The sequence below is a fragment of the Cricetulus griseus genome, chromosome 8 (assembly GCF_003668045.3).
Source record: "Cricetulus griseus strain 17A/GY chromosome 8, alternate assembly CriGri-PICRH-1.0, whole genome shotgun sequence".
Taxonomy (NCBI): Eukaryota; Metazoa; Chordata; class Mammalia; order Rodentia; family Cricetidae; genus Cricetulus; species Cricetulus griseus.
Window position 1 is genome coordinate 92,066,578 of NC_048601.1, and position 13,253 is coordinate 92,079,830.

Consider the following 13,253-nt stretch of genomic DNA (forward strand, 5'->3'; position numbering starts at 1 on the left):
TGGGATACAGTACGGAAACATGGACAAATTGTAATTTACCAAAGGATGGCACATGTGTTACATCCATCTGCCACATGTGACTGGGCAAAAGTCCTTGGGGATTAACTCCCAAGTGAAGCACAGGAAGAAATTCTATACAGAGAAGGCAATCCTTAACTGTTTGAACAGCTTGTTCTTTGATTATCCCAGTAAGAAAGCCTAAGGACCCTGCACTGAGATGAAAGCACTTATGTAAGGATTGTGCTCCAGTGAGCTCTTGTGAAACCGTAATGATTTGAGTACCTGTCGGCTGTGCAATTTCCTTCACTGAGGGGTCCTGACAAAGGGGTATGGGCCCCAAGATGTCCCAAAAATACAGGTTCTCTCTGTTGCCATAGCAGACCCTGCATCTGTAATAAACTCTCTTGTACTCTGGAGATAGGGGGACATAGGCAGCTGTCTCCAGGGGTTGGATAATGTAAGCAACGTATTGACTATCAGTATGGATGTTTAGTGCCCCCGTGGGGAAGAGTTGTACAGCCATGACCAAGGCTAAAAATTCAGCCATTTGGGCAGAAGCTGCAGCAATTCTGGCTGTCTTAATGATGGAATAAGATGCAACTACAGCTGTACCCTTTGAAGAACCATCTGTGAAAACCACTTGACCCTTGGAAATAGGCTGAGAGACTATAATCATTGGGAAAATCAAAGGATGCATTTTAAAAAAGGAAACCAGATTATTGGATGGGTAATGGTTGTCAAAATCACTCTGGGTAGTAGAGAGAAAAATGGCCCAATCACAGCTATTATTTTGTAGCCACTCTATTTGTTGATGGGCAAAGGTGTAACAACCTAATCTGGCTCCTTACCAAAAGTTTGTAAGGCAGCTTTTTGTGCTTTAAATAGGAGTGCAACTATAGCTTGGTGATAGGATACCACTGATTTACATAGAGAGGCTTGAGAATGAACCCAAAGAATAGAATTCTTTTGCCAAAAAACTCCCATAGGAGCATGAGCAGAACAAAATACTAATAATTTTAAAGGCTGGGCATAATCTGTATAATCCAAACGAGCCCCTTCTAGAGCCTTTTCAATCAAATGGGTGCACTCCCATCCTGCCGGAGTAAGGACTCGAGGAGAGTTGGGATCCTAATCACTTTGTAAATATCAAAAAGAGTTTTAAGCTGCCCAGTAGTAATTTTTAAGCTAGGTCTGATCCAATTGATATCTCCTAGAAGCTTTTGAAAATCATTTAATGTTTGAAGGGTGTCCAGTTGAAGACTAATCTTTTGAGGGTGCTCCCCATTTTTCCCCCGGAGACAGGGTTTCTCTGTGGCTTTGGAGGCTGTCCTAGAACTAACTCTTGTAGACCAGGCAGAAACTCTTTTTGTACCTTCTCTGGTGCTATTTGTAAGCCAGCCAATCCTAAGGCGGTCTGAAGATCCCCAAAGGCAGATAACAATAGCTTTTCTTTTGGCACAGACAACAATACATCGTCCATATAATTAATTATATATAATCGAGGATATTTTTGTCTGACTGGCTCTGTAGCCTTGACACATGGTAGGGCTATTAGCCATGCCTTGAGGCAAAACTACCCTCTGATATCTCTTATAAGGCTCTCTTAAATTTAAAGATGGAACACTGAAAGCAAAGCGCTGACCATCAGCAGGGTATAGAGGAATATTGAAAAAACAATCCTTTAAATCTATCACAAGCAAGTGCCAGTTTTTTGGGATGGCCACAGGGGTTGGCAACCCTGGCTGAGTGGTACCCATGAGCATCATGGTCTTATTAACCTATCTCAGGTCTTGTAATAGCCTCCATTTACATGATTTTTTTTCTTAATAACAAATATGCAAGTATTCTAGGGAGAGGTAGAAGGGACAATATGACTGGCATTGAGTTGCTCCTGGACCAGGGTTTGAGCAGCCTCCAACTTTACTTTAGATAGGGGCCATTGTTCTACTCAAACAGGTTCATCATTTTTTCCAGGTGATAGGAATTGGAGGTATGCGAAGCTTGTGGAACAATGACCCCCATTAAAAATGCCCCAACCCTCTCCAGTCTCCAGGGGATCTCTGTAACAAGGGTTTATCTGACATAGGCAGGGAGTCACCCTGTAAATTCTTTCCAATCCCTCTTCCTGGGCAATAGCCTTTCTCTCTAAGCATGTGCTGCACAGGAGGTGTGGCCAGTATGGCCCCCATGGCTTCTAGGATATCTCTGCCCCAAAGATTAACCCGGATATGAGGCAAAATGAAGGGCTGAAATATAACAGAGTGTCCCTCATCATCCTTCTAAATTAGGAGACGGGAACTTTTACTAGGTGACTTCGCTATGCCTATACCAGTAAGCTACTATCTGATTCTTGCAGAGGCCATGCCTTGGGCCAATGGTTGAGGGAAATGACAGACGTATCTGCACCTGAGTCTAGGAGTCCCTGAAATAATCAGGGTCATTAAGGGTTTTGGATGCCAAAGTGGATACCCAACATGCCATAGGTCCCGTAGATCCAAACCCCGTTTCTCCTCTTACAGGCTTAAAGAAGGTGTTATTAGTTGTAATTTTAGGGGACAGAACTAACTGACCAATTCTAGCTCCTTTGGGGTATAACAGTGACTCCCTTACCAGCTTCCACCATAATTTTGATCTCCCCTTCAGTATCTTCATCAGCCACTCCAGGAATGACCATAACTCCGTGAAGTGAGTGTTACTCCTTCTTAAAATCAACCCAATTGAGCCCAGTGGTAAAGGGCCTTTGACTCTTGTGTCCAAATCTTGGGGTTCCATCTGAGGAGTCAATATTGCTCTGGTGGAGGAGTAGAGGTCCAGTCCTGTGCTTCCTGGGGTACCTCTGACAAGGTCCTGGATACAAAGGGGTTTCTCTGGGGTGGGACCTAAATAGGGTGGGAAACAGGTGTATCCAGAGCTCTGTACGCCTGGGAGTGAGGGGCATGTTACAGATCACAATTCCCGTTTCCCAGAGGAGGCAGAGGGTTACCCTGTACATCAGTCTTTGATAGACATTTATTGCCCCAATGATGTCCTTTTTTACAGTGGGGACAAAGACCTGGCTCTGAGCGAGGGGGGGCAATAGAGTCCTTAGCAGGACAATTTTTCTTAAAGTGGCCCAGTTTGTCAGCATCCAAAGCATGTCTTAGGTCTGGCCCCCTCACTGACCTTCCAATTTATCTGCATAGCAAAAGCAATAACTTATCCCATAATGGGGTGTCCATCTATATTTCTACAAATTTGAATGTAATCATTGAGGATTCTGTTCTTGTGAGGCCGTAAAGCCTCCTTGCAGTACTTGTTGGCGCTTTCAAAAGCTAATTGTTTTACTATAGGCATGGCATTATTGGCATCCCCAAATATATACCCTGCAAGTTGTAGGAGTAGATCCACAAACTCAGAATAGGGTTCAGATGGTCCCTATAGGACCTTAGAAAGTTGGTCTCCTGAGGCCTTATTAGGTAAGGCTTTCCATGCGCCGCCAGCAGCTGCTGAGATCTGTGCATATGCAGCTGGGTCGTAAAGAATTTGCTGGCCTAGAGCTGCATAGGCTCCTGTGCCAGTAAGCATTTCTAAATTGCTTCTGGGGAAACCAGCAACTGTGCTGCACTGTGCCATTTAGTTACATAGTTCTTGGTATTCTCCTCTCCAAATCAAATAATCTCACCCCCCCCCCCGACAGCGTAGCTCGACATAACTGGGGGTGCAATTCAAGTCCAAAAAGGATTCAAAAACGGCCAGAGTAAAAGGGCATGAGGCCCGTATGCCACAACTGCCTCCTTTAGTTGTTTTATTTCCTTAAAGTTAAGAGAGGGGCAAGCTCTCCCTGACTCTGGCCTGGGGGATTAATTGTCTCTATGACTGGGAACATCACTCTACCCCTCTGCTCTTCAGGAGGGGCTGAAGGAAGACAGAAAGAGCTAGAATGCTCGGGATTACAAGCAGGGACTTGACTCAAGGGAGTATTTTTTAAGCGTATGCTTTAATTTGAGGACGTCCTTCTCGAGTTGAAGTTCTTTGTGTTCCTCAGTCTCGTCCCCTGAAGAGGGGGGAGGACTCAGGAAGAAACATTAGAAGCTTGAAGTGACCTAACAGACTCTTGGTCCTGAGCCTCTGTGAAGGCAGCTTTGGCTTCCTGGACCTTTTCTTTCATTTCCATATCATCACTAAGAAGCTCGTCCTTGATGAGACACCACAGAGAAAAGGTAACAATTGGTATGATATTTGGCCCTTCTCTTTGTAATGTCCTTTGTAGGTATCCCTTCTCCTGCTCCCAGTCGAGGATATTAAGGTCACCAGAGACCAAAACCAAGGGCTGACCTCATGTACAGTTTTTAAGAAGTCTTTTGCTGTCTTATGTTTGATACAGGTGCCCTGCTTTTTAGACAATTGGACCAGTTGGTCCCCCATAAGAGAGTAAGAACTAGCGGCACCCATGTTCAATACAACCGCTCTGTACCTTAATGAGAATGCTGACCAGCCTTCAGGGGTGATCCTTCAGCGTCTTCCCTTCTTTCCCCATCTCAGTGGGACCTCCACTGTAGCTCCAATGCTACATCTCACAGATTCGGGCAGGGGCCCGAGGATTTAAATAAAGACAAGACAGCGGGTCATTCATGCGAGGAGAATGTCCTTTATTACAAAGGAAGGAAGCCTTATATACCAGTCAGCAGGCACAGTGGGAAACTGCCCAGGTCAGAAGTTCGAGTTCCCAGGCCCCTCTGGCAATAAGGATGGGTGGATAACAGGAACTTGCGTTCAGATCTTATCAGAAGGAGTACTTGCTAGATAAGCTCCTAGTCACAAGCTGGTGAGCAGATCCCTATGGTGGAAGGACCCAAAATAATACCACCTCTTTTTTTTTTTTTTTTTTTTTTTGGTTTCCGAGAGTTTCTCTGTGGCTTTGGAGGCTGTCCTGGAACTAGCTCTTGTAGACCAGGGTGGTCTTGAACTCACAGAGATCTGCCTGCCTCTGCCTCCCGAGTGCTGGGAGTAAAGGCGTGTGCCACCATGGCCCGGCAATAATTCTGATTTCTAAATTTATGAAATGGTTTCAATTCAGACACTCACAGGACCAACCCTTGGGTAAGTAGTCAGATTCACCTTCCCCTTTCACAGGCACCACTGATCCAGGCAAAAATCTGTAGCAGGTACAGCTGGTCGGAGTTTGATGAGAAATGAGAGATTTACATTGTTGTCTTAATCTTCCTTTCTGGAAAGAAACACAAACCAGCATTTGTAATTTATGTGAGACTATAGCTCTTTAAAAAGCTCTGTGCGGGCTGGAGCGAAGGCTCAGAGGTTAAGAGCACTGACTGCTCTTCCAGAGGACCTGAGTTCAATTCCCAGCAACCACATGGTGGCTCACAACCATCCATTATGAGATCTGGTGCCCTCTCCTGGTGTGCAGATATACATGGAAGCAGAATGTTGATATACATAATAAATAAAATCTTAAAAAAAAAAGCTCTGTGCGTGTGTGTATGCGCAGGTGCGCATAAGCTGAGGTGCACAGCACTGAAGACAAAGCCTGACAGGGTTAGAAGGAAAATGTTTTTGTAGTGCACAAAAACTGAAAATCCCCCGATTCTATTCTCCCATGCAAACTGCTTTTAACAGGGTGAGAAACGCTCATCTAGAGTGTGACCATTATTTGATTTATTTATGTGTATGAATGTTTTGACTGTATGCTTGTATGTACATCATGAGCCTGCCTAGTGCCCAAGGAAGTGACAAAGGGGCTTCAGATCTCCTGGAACTGGCGTTAAGGATGGTGGCCAGCCACCAAATGGGTGCTGGAGACTGAATCTGGGTCCTATGTAAGAATAAAAGAAGCTCATAACCACTAAGCCATCTCTTGGACACCAAGTCACTGGCTTTTAAATCACACCTGTGGTTATTTAATATTTAATATTTTAGATCTGTCCTTGGAATGTTTGTCAACTTCCAAAACTTTAAGAAGAACAGGACTATTGATTCTGTATTTATCTTTTACTTTTTGTATCTCTTGTTTAGTCGCCGGCCTAAATGTAATTTACCAAGCTTGAATTATTTAGCACATTTGCCTATACTTATCCGGCCTTAAAGCTACAGAAGCATTATTAGGAATTGTTTAAACTTTTAAAATAAAAGCTTGTTTTAATTATTTTTTAAATTTTATGTGAATGTTGCTTTGCCTGCAAGCCACATGTGTTCACATGTGTGCCTGCTGCCCAGTGAGGCCAGAAGAGGGCATCAGATCCCTGAAACTGGAGTTACACACAGTAGAGTCTCCATGTGAAGGCTGGGTATCAAACCCAGGTCCTCTGCAAAAGCAGTGTGCATTTGTAACTGCTGAGTCATCTCTCCAGCCCCAGAAGTTTAAGCTTTTTGAGATTGCTAACAAGCATGTTCATCTTGTCACCAGTCCAAAATATTATGCTCAATGTATGTGTTGACCCGTTTTTTAAATGTATTATTTGACAACTACATATATGTATGTATAATGCATTCTGATCACGCTCACCCCCCTTTCCTTCATATCCCTCTCTCACCCCTGCCAATTCCTGCCACTCCCACCCAGTGTCCCTCACACTTTTTTTTTTTTTTAATTTGGAAGTTTCATTTATTGTAAAGCACAAAACAGGCATTTTAAAAGTGAAAGTATACATTGAAAAAGTACATTTATATCACAAAGCATTGACCACCTAATAGTTGCAAATACATTTGCTGGAATGTGTCCATCTACACTAAGGATTAAAAACAAACCAATTTTTATTTCTGCACAGAAATATTAACCTCCTATCAGAAGTGATAGATATTTTGATTGATAGGTAGATAGATAGATGGATGGATGGATAGATAGATGCGGGGGAGACACTACTTTAAACCAAAAACAAAATTAAAATCTTCAAGTTGTCTGCATCCACATATTTAACACAGGTTTTTTCCCCCACACAATGAAGCAAATACTGTATTGTCCACTTCTTACTATTGGCCCTGAGGGCTGGAGGGTACTTCCGCATTCCTTGGGGACTTGTCTGGGCACAGCATGCTGCTTGCTGTCTGTAGCATTCAGCCCAGGCTGCACTGTAGTCTGGCTGACCACCTGGTGGGGGCCCAGTGGGAGCAGAAACTGCTTGACTCATTTTCTTGTCCCTCACACTTTCAAAACTTCTTATGTTCTGTTTGTTTTGTGACCCACTAAGTTTAACCAGGGCTGCCACATGGGCATCCTATGAAACCGACCTCTGGCGAGGGGTACTCCCCAGTGACTTCCCCTCTCCCAGCGGCCATCAATGGTCAATAGCGCCTCAGAGAAGCCAGGGCCTCTGTTAACTTGTTAATGCCAAAAGTTTGTTAACGGTCTACAATTTCTTTTTGTAAAAATTGTCTTTGATCCCAGCAATCAGGAGGCAAAGGCAGGCAGATCCCTGTGAGTTTGAGGCCAGCCTGGTCTACAGATCAAGTTCCGGAACAGGCTCCACAGAGAAACCCTGTCTCCAAAAACAAAAAACAAAACAACAACAACAAAAATATATCTTTACACTTATTTACTTTACATGTATGAGTGTTTCTCTGGCATATATTTGTGTGTGCCACATGCATGCCCGGTACCCACAGAGGCCAAAGACAGTATCAGATCTCCTAGTACTTGAGTTACAGATGGTTGTGACACAACACTGAGAAATGAACCAGGATCCTAGGTAAGAGCAAAGAGTGCCCCTGTTCTTTTTATTTGTTTTAATTTTATTTAATAGTCGGTACACTTGTTTTTATTTATTTACTTGGAATTTTTTCTAGACAAGGTCTCCCTATGTAGCCTTGGCTGGCCTGGAACTCTGTAGACCAGGCTAGCCTCAAAGTCATAGATATATGCCTGCTTCTGCTACCCAAGTGCTGAGATTAAAGGTTCGTATCACTATGCCAGGCAAACTTGCTTTTATTTTCCTACCTCTTCCCCATGAAATAAAGTAATACTTGGGCCAGTAATAAGACTCAACAGGTAAAAACACTTGCTATGTAAGCCTAACTACCTGAGTTCTATTCCTGGCATCTGGGGTGGGAGAAGCAACTTCTGAAGGTTGTCCTGTGATTGTCACACATGTGCCAAGATATGCACATGTCTGTAATCACTCATCATACACACAATTAATGATAAATTAAATTAATAATATTATTTATTTTCATATATTTATTTATAAATTTATTAATCAAAAGAAAGAAAACTGATTGAAAATTACATTGTTGTGGGGTTTCCACCAGAGACCACTGCTCAGACATGGGTTTAAGACAATAGAAAGTCTTCATTAGCCAGCTGGTGACTACACTGTTTGGGAATCCAGTGTAGTACTGAGCCTTTTTCAAGTAAGCTTTTAATCACAAAAACCAAGTCCTGGATTGACATATTTCAGTCAACAAGAACAGTTAGCTAGGATGGAACTACAGATAGCAAAGTGCAAGGTTTTGAGACTTTCCCAGAACTATGGGCTCTGACAGATCAGGTAGTGCTGTCTCCGTGCTGAGTTTCATGGACTGAATGAATGGTCCTTCCATCCTGACATCATAGTGTTAAAGTCTGGGGCCCTGTTACAACAGAATAGAAAATCACTTGGATTTCTGCAGCTTTAGAGTCTTCCTCTCCCTCCCTTCTGGGGCCCCAGAGCCTCCCCACACACCTTTGTTTGACCATTTTCAATCTGAAGGTCATCCTTCCTACACAGAAGAAAAGTTTACCTGAAAAATTTACCTATCATTTACCCCTGCGATGCGGTCAGCACTAAGCACCAAACCACTTATTCTGCTCCAAACATGACATTAAAACCCCTCTGCTTTTGGCGTCTTTGCAGTTTCCATTGACACCAACTTTAACATCCCTGGTGACATTTTTCAGATGTGTGGCATCTCGCTATTCCCTCCTCAGTCGTGTTTCCTTATTCCATTATGTCTACATTGTCTGTTAAAACCAGATGTGATAAGAAAATGTCCCATTCTCTCACAATGACTTCTTCAGGACCCTGTTTTCTTCTACTCTGTTATTTAAAATTATGTAACCATAATTGAATTTTTGAATGCTGTTCACTTCTCTTGATCATGGAATGTATGGTATAATACAAAGCATAGTCATGTGGTAAATATTTAATGAGTGATGACGTATGAATAGAGTCATCATTCTTTGCCTATCTTATATTTTATTTTTGGTTGTGAGCCTAGCCTTTAACGGCTGAGCCATCTCTCCAGCCCATTCTGTGCCTATCTTTTCTTAGAAATTTAAAAATCCGCCGGGTGTTGGTGGCACACGCCTTTAATCCCAGCACTCAGGAGGTAGAGGCAGGCGGATCTCTGTGAGTTCGAGACCAGCCTGGTCTCTAGAGCGAGTGCCAGGATAGGCTCCAAAGCTACACAGAGAAACCCTGTCTCGAAAAACCAAAAGAAAGAAATTTAAAAATCCTTTCATTATGGAGGGGATTTTTTTTTGAGACAGGGTCTCATGTAGCCCAGGCTAGCCTTGAACTCCTGATCCTATTGCCTTGCCACCCCCACATGCTGGGATTGTCTGCATCTGCTACCTTGCCAGCTACATTTCTTTCTTTTTTTTTTTTTTTTAATTTATTTATTATGTCTTCTGCCTGCATGCCAGCAGAGGGCACCAGATCTCATTACAGATGGTTGTGAGCCACCATGTGGTTGCTGGGAATTGAACTCAGGACCCCTGGAAGAACAGTCAGTGCTCTTAACTGCTGAGCCATCTCTCCAGCCCTGCAAGCTACATTTCTTTTAAAATAACCTTTGAGACATACCTAGCTACTCCTATTGTCATAAAAATGATTTAAAAATGTAACTTTAGGTGCCCATTTCAAGTGAATTCCAACTTAAAAGCACATGTCTCCTCTAAACTGTGGGTGGGTTCGGTTCTGGTGCCTCTCCAACCACACAGGCTTGTTTTCTTGCTCATGTGCAGCAGAGGAATTAACAACCAGGAGGAAACACTCTGAAGGAAGACGTGTTCTTTCTAAGAAACCAAGTAACTCTTTTGTGTTTGAAACAGACAATTTGAAAGAGCTCCCACTCCCCTGATTGTATCTTCTTGTGAGAGAAATTTTACTTTTGTTCTAGCTGTGGTCAGCTATGTCAATATGTTGAAGGAACCTGTTTCTTGTTCTTCCCCAGTAAGATAAACAAAGTTGCTATGAATTCAGAGCTGTTACCTTTGGGAATGCTACAGAACCGAGACACTCCCTCTTCTTGCTTCTCCTAGCATTTACTAAATTGTCCAGCTGCTTTCAGAAGCTACTGTGCATTGGACTGTGCCTAAACCCATCAAAAAACACCTGTGGCCAGTTCCTGGCCCAGAGCCAACAAGACCATGAGGAAAAGCCCACCTTTAGGAGAAGCTAGAGAGCATTATGGGTAATATGTGGCAATTACTTTTTTTTTTTTTTTTCTGTTTTAGGGAATTAAGAAGCCCTGAAACCTATCAATCTTTCTCAGTCACCTGCATTCTTCTGCCCCAAATTTACCACAATTAAAAGACAAAAACACAGTCAGATGGGGTGGCACCTGTCTTTAATCCCAGCACTGGGGAAGCAGAGGCAGGTGGATCTCTGTAAATTCAAGGCCAGCCTGGTTTACATAGTGAGCACTCAGGAGGTAGAGGCAGGCAGATCTCTGTGAGTTCGAGTCAATCCTGTCTACATAGTGAGTTCCAGGGCAGCCAGTGAGACCCTGTCTCAAAAAGAAAGAGAGAGAGAGAGAGAGAGAGAGAGAGAGAGAGAGAGAGAGAGAGAGATTTGAATAAGTTTGCAGAAGGGAATGCTAATAACCATAAGCTGATCAATATGGAAAGTAAATGCAATCACAGCAACACCCAAGGAGTTACAGCACTGGAGTCAAAAACAGATGGGAAAAATGTGTGTGTGTGTGTGTGTGTGTGTGTGTGTGTGTGTGTGTGTGTGTGTGAGAGAGGAGAGAGAGAGAGAGAGAGAGAGAGAGAGAGAGCATAATGCCATCTGGTGGCCTTGAGTCTCCAAACCTGACAGAGTCCTACACTGAGGACATTTCCATTGTCTAGCTATTTCTTCTCTCCAAGCTTGACCTTTTCATGTTGGAAGGGAAGTAAAATGTGATTCTCAGCAGGGTTTTTTCTTTTTTCTTTTGGTGGTGGTGGTGGGGGGGTTGAAACAGGGTTTCTCTATGGCTTTGGAGGCTGTCCTGGAACTAGCTCTTGTAGACCAGCTGGTCTCGAACTCACAGAGATCTGCCTGCCTCTGCTTCCTAAATGCTGGGATTAAAGGTGTGCGCCACCAACGCCTGGCAAGTAGAGTTTGTTTGTTTGTTTGTTTGCTTGCTTGCTTTGATTCAGAGAGGCACAAATAAGAAGCAAGGCAGGAAGAAAACCTAAAAACAAAAACCAAACAAAAAGGAAGCCTGGTGGTGGTGACAGTACACGTCTTTAATCCCAGCACTTGGGAAGCAGAGGCATGCATAACTCTGTGAGTTTGAGGCCAGCCTGGTCTCCAGAGTGAATTCCATGACAGCCAGGACTACACAGAGAAATTCTACCTCAAAAAACAAAAAAAGAAGAAAAGAATCAGAAGTGGAGCATAGTGGAACTCACCTGCAATCTCCCTAAAAAAAGAGATGAGGAGGAGGAGAAGGGAACAATTTAGGACACCAGCTTCTTCTGGTGGATAACCCCGAAGCTTAGTGGACAATTTAGATACACATTTAAACTGAGATCTCTTCAAATGCCATTTTAGCAGCTAAGTGACGAAAGTCAGTCCTACCCAGCTCTTTTTTTTTTTTTTTTTTTTTTTTTTTTTTTTTTTTTTTTTTTTGGTTTTTGAGACAGGGTTTCTCTGTGTAGCTTTGGAACCTATCCTGGCACTCACTCTGGAGACCAGGCTGGCCTCGAACTCATAGAGATCCACCTGCCTCTGCCTCCTGAGTGCTGGGATTAAAGGCACTTGCCACCAAGGCTTGGCCCCTACCCAGCTCTTTTAAAATGCTGTAAACTTTGTTGTCTGCAAAACTCTTAAGCTACAAATCTCCTAACTTCCTTCTTTCTTTCCTTCCTTCCTTCCCTTTCGTTCTTCCTTACTATTGCAGGTATGAATGAGATCATAGAACACTTTTTCTTCTACCTTCTCTCACTCATGGACTCATGGAGTTGTTGGTATCCACTAGAGAAGACTACTTGGACACGGGTTTAAGCCAGTAGAAAGTCTGTATTAGCCAGCCAGAGACTACACTGGGTGTTCAGGATCCCGGTGTAGCCCAAGACTTTCTCAGGGCTAATTTTTTAAGCACAAAACCACATCCTGGGTTGATACACCTCAGTTAACAAGAAGAGTTAGCAGGAAGCAGAACTACAGAAGCCAAACAGCAAGATCAGTAAATTTAAAGAGTTTCCCAGAACTGTGGATTTTGATGGATTAGGTTTTGTTTTAGCAGGTGGTGCTGTCTGCCACAGCTCCAGAGGGACTGGGACCATGGAGATTGGAACTGATGAATGAGGCAGACTAAAGTCTCACGCAATAGCCAACTATATTAGAACATCAGATAATTTATACTTTGAGAGTTAAAAAAGGTTTTTAAGAGTAAAGTTCACATGAGTTCAGGTTCTAAACATTCTGAATAACATTAGCAAGCAGCAGCCAGGCATGGTGGTCTACATGGAGGCAGGGGGATCTCTGAGTTTGAGCCCAGCCTGGTCTACATAGTGAGTTCCAGGACAGCCAGGACTACACAGAGAAACCCTGTCCTGGAAAAACAAACAAAACAAAAGAAGCAAAGAAATAAGCTGCAATGGGTAATTTGAAGCAAACTCACTCCTATCTGCTACACCTGGAAAGAGCATGAAAGCACATTAAAAGACCAAGCCCACATTTTGAAGAAACTGAGGTCACAAGACTCTTGTCTTGTTTTCATGGAGTTTTCTCATAGGCAATTCAAATTCTCGTGCTTCTATGGCTTAAACAGCATTTCCATCATGGTGTCAGTTGTGCTAAGATCTGGGAACCTGTGACAAGGTATTGTCCTCTGGTGCCGTTCTGCCTGCAGCTCTAGGGCTCAAGCCTGGGCCTTACACTTATTAAGATCATATTCTCCCACTCAGGTCAAATATAACTTTTGTTTTTTAATATAGCCAGGCAGTGGTGGTCACGCCTTTCATCCCAGCACTGCGGAGGCCAAGACAGGCAGATCTCTGTGAGATCAAGGCTAGCCTGTTCTACAGATTGAGTTACAGAACATCCAAGGCTACAAAGAGAAACTCTGTC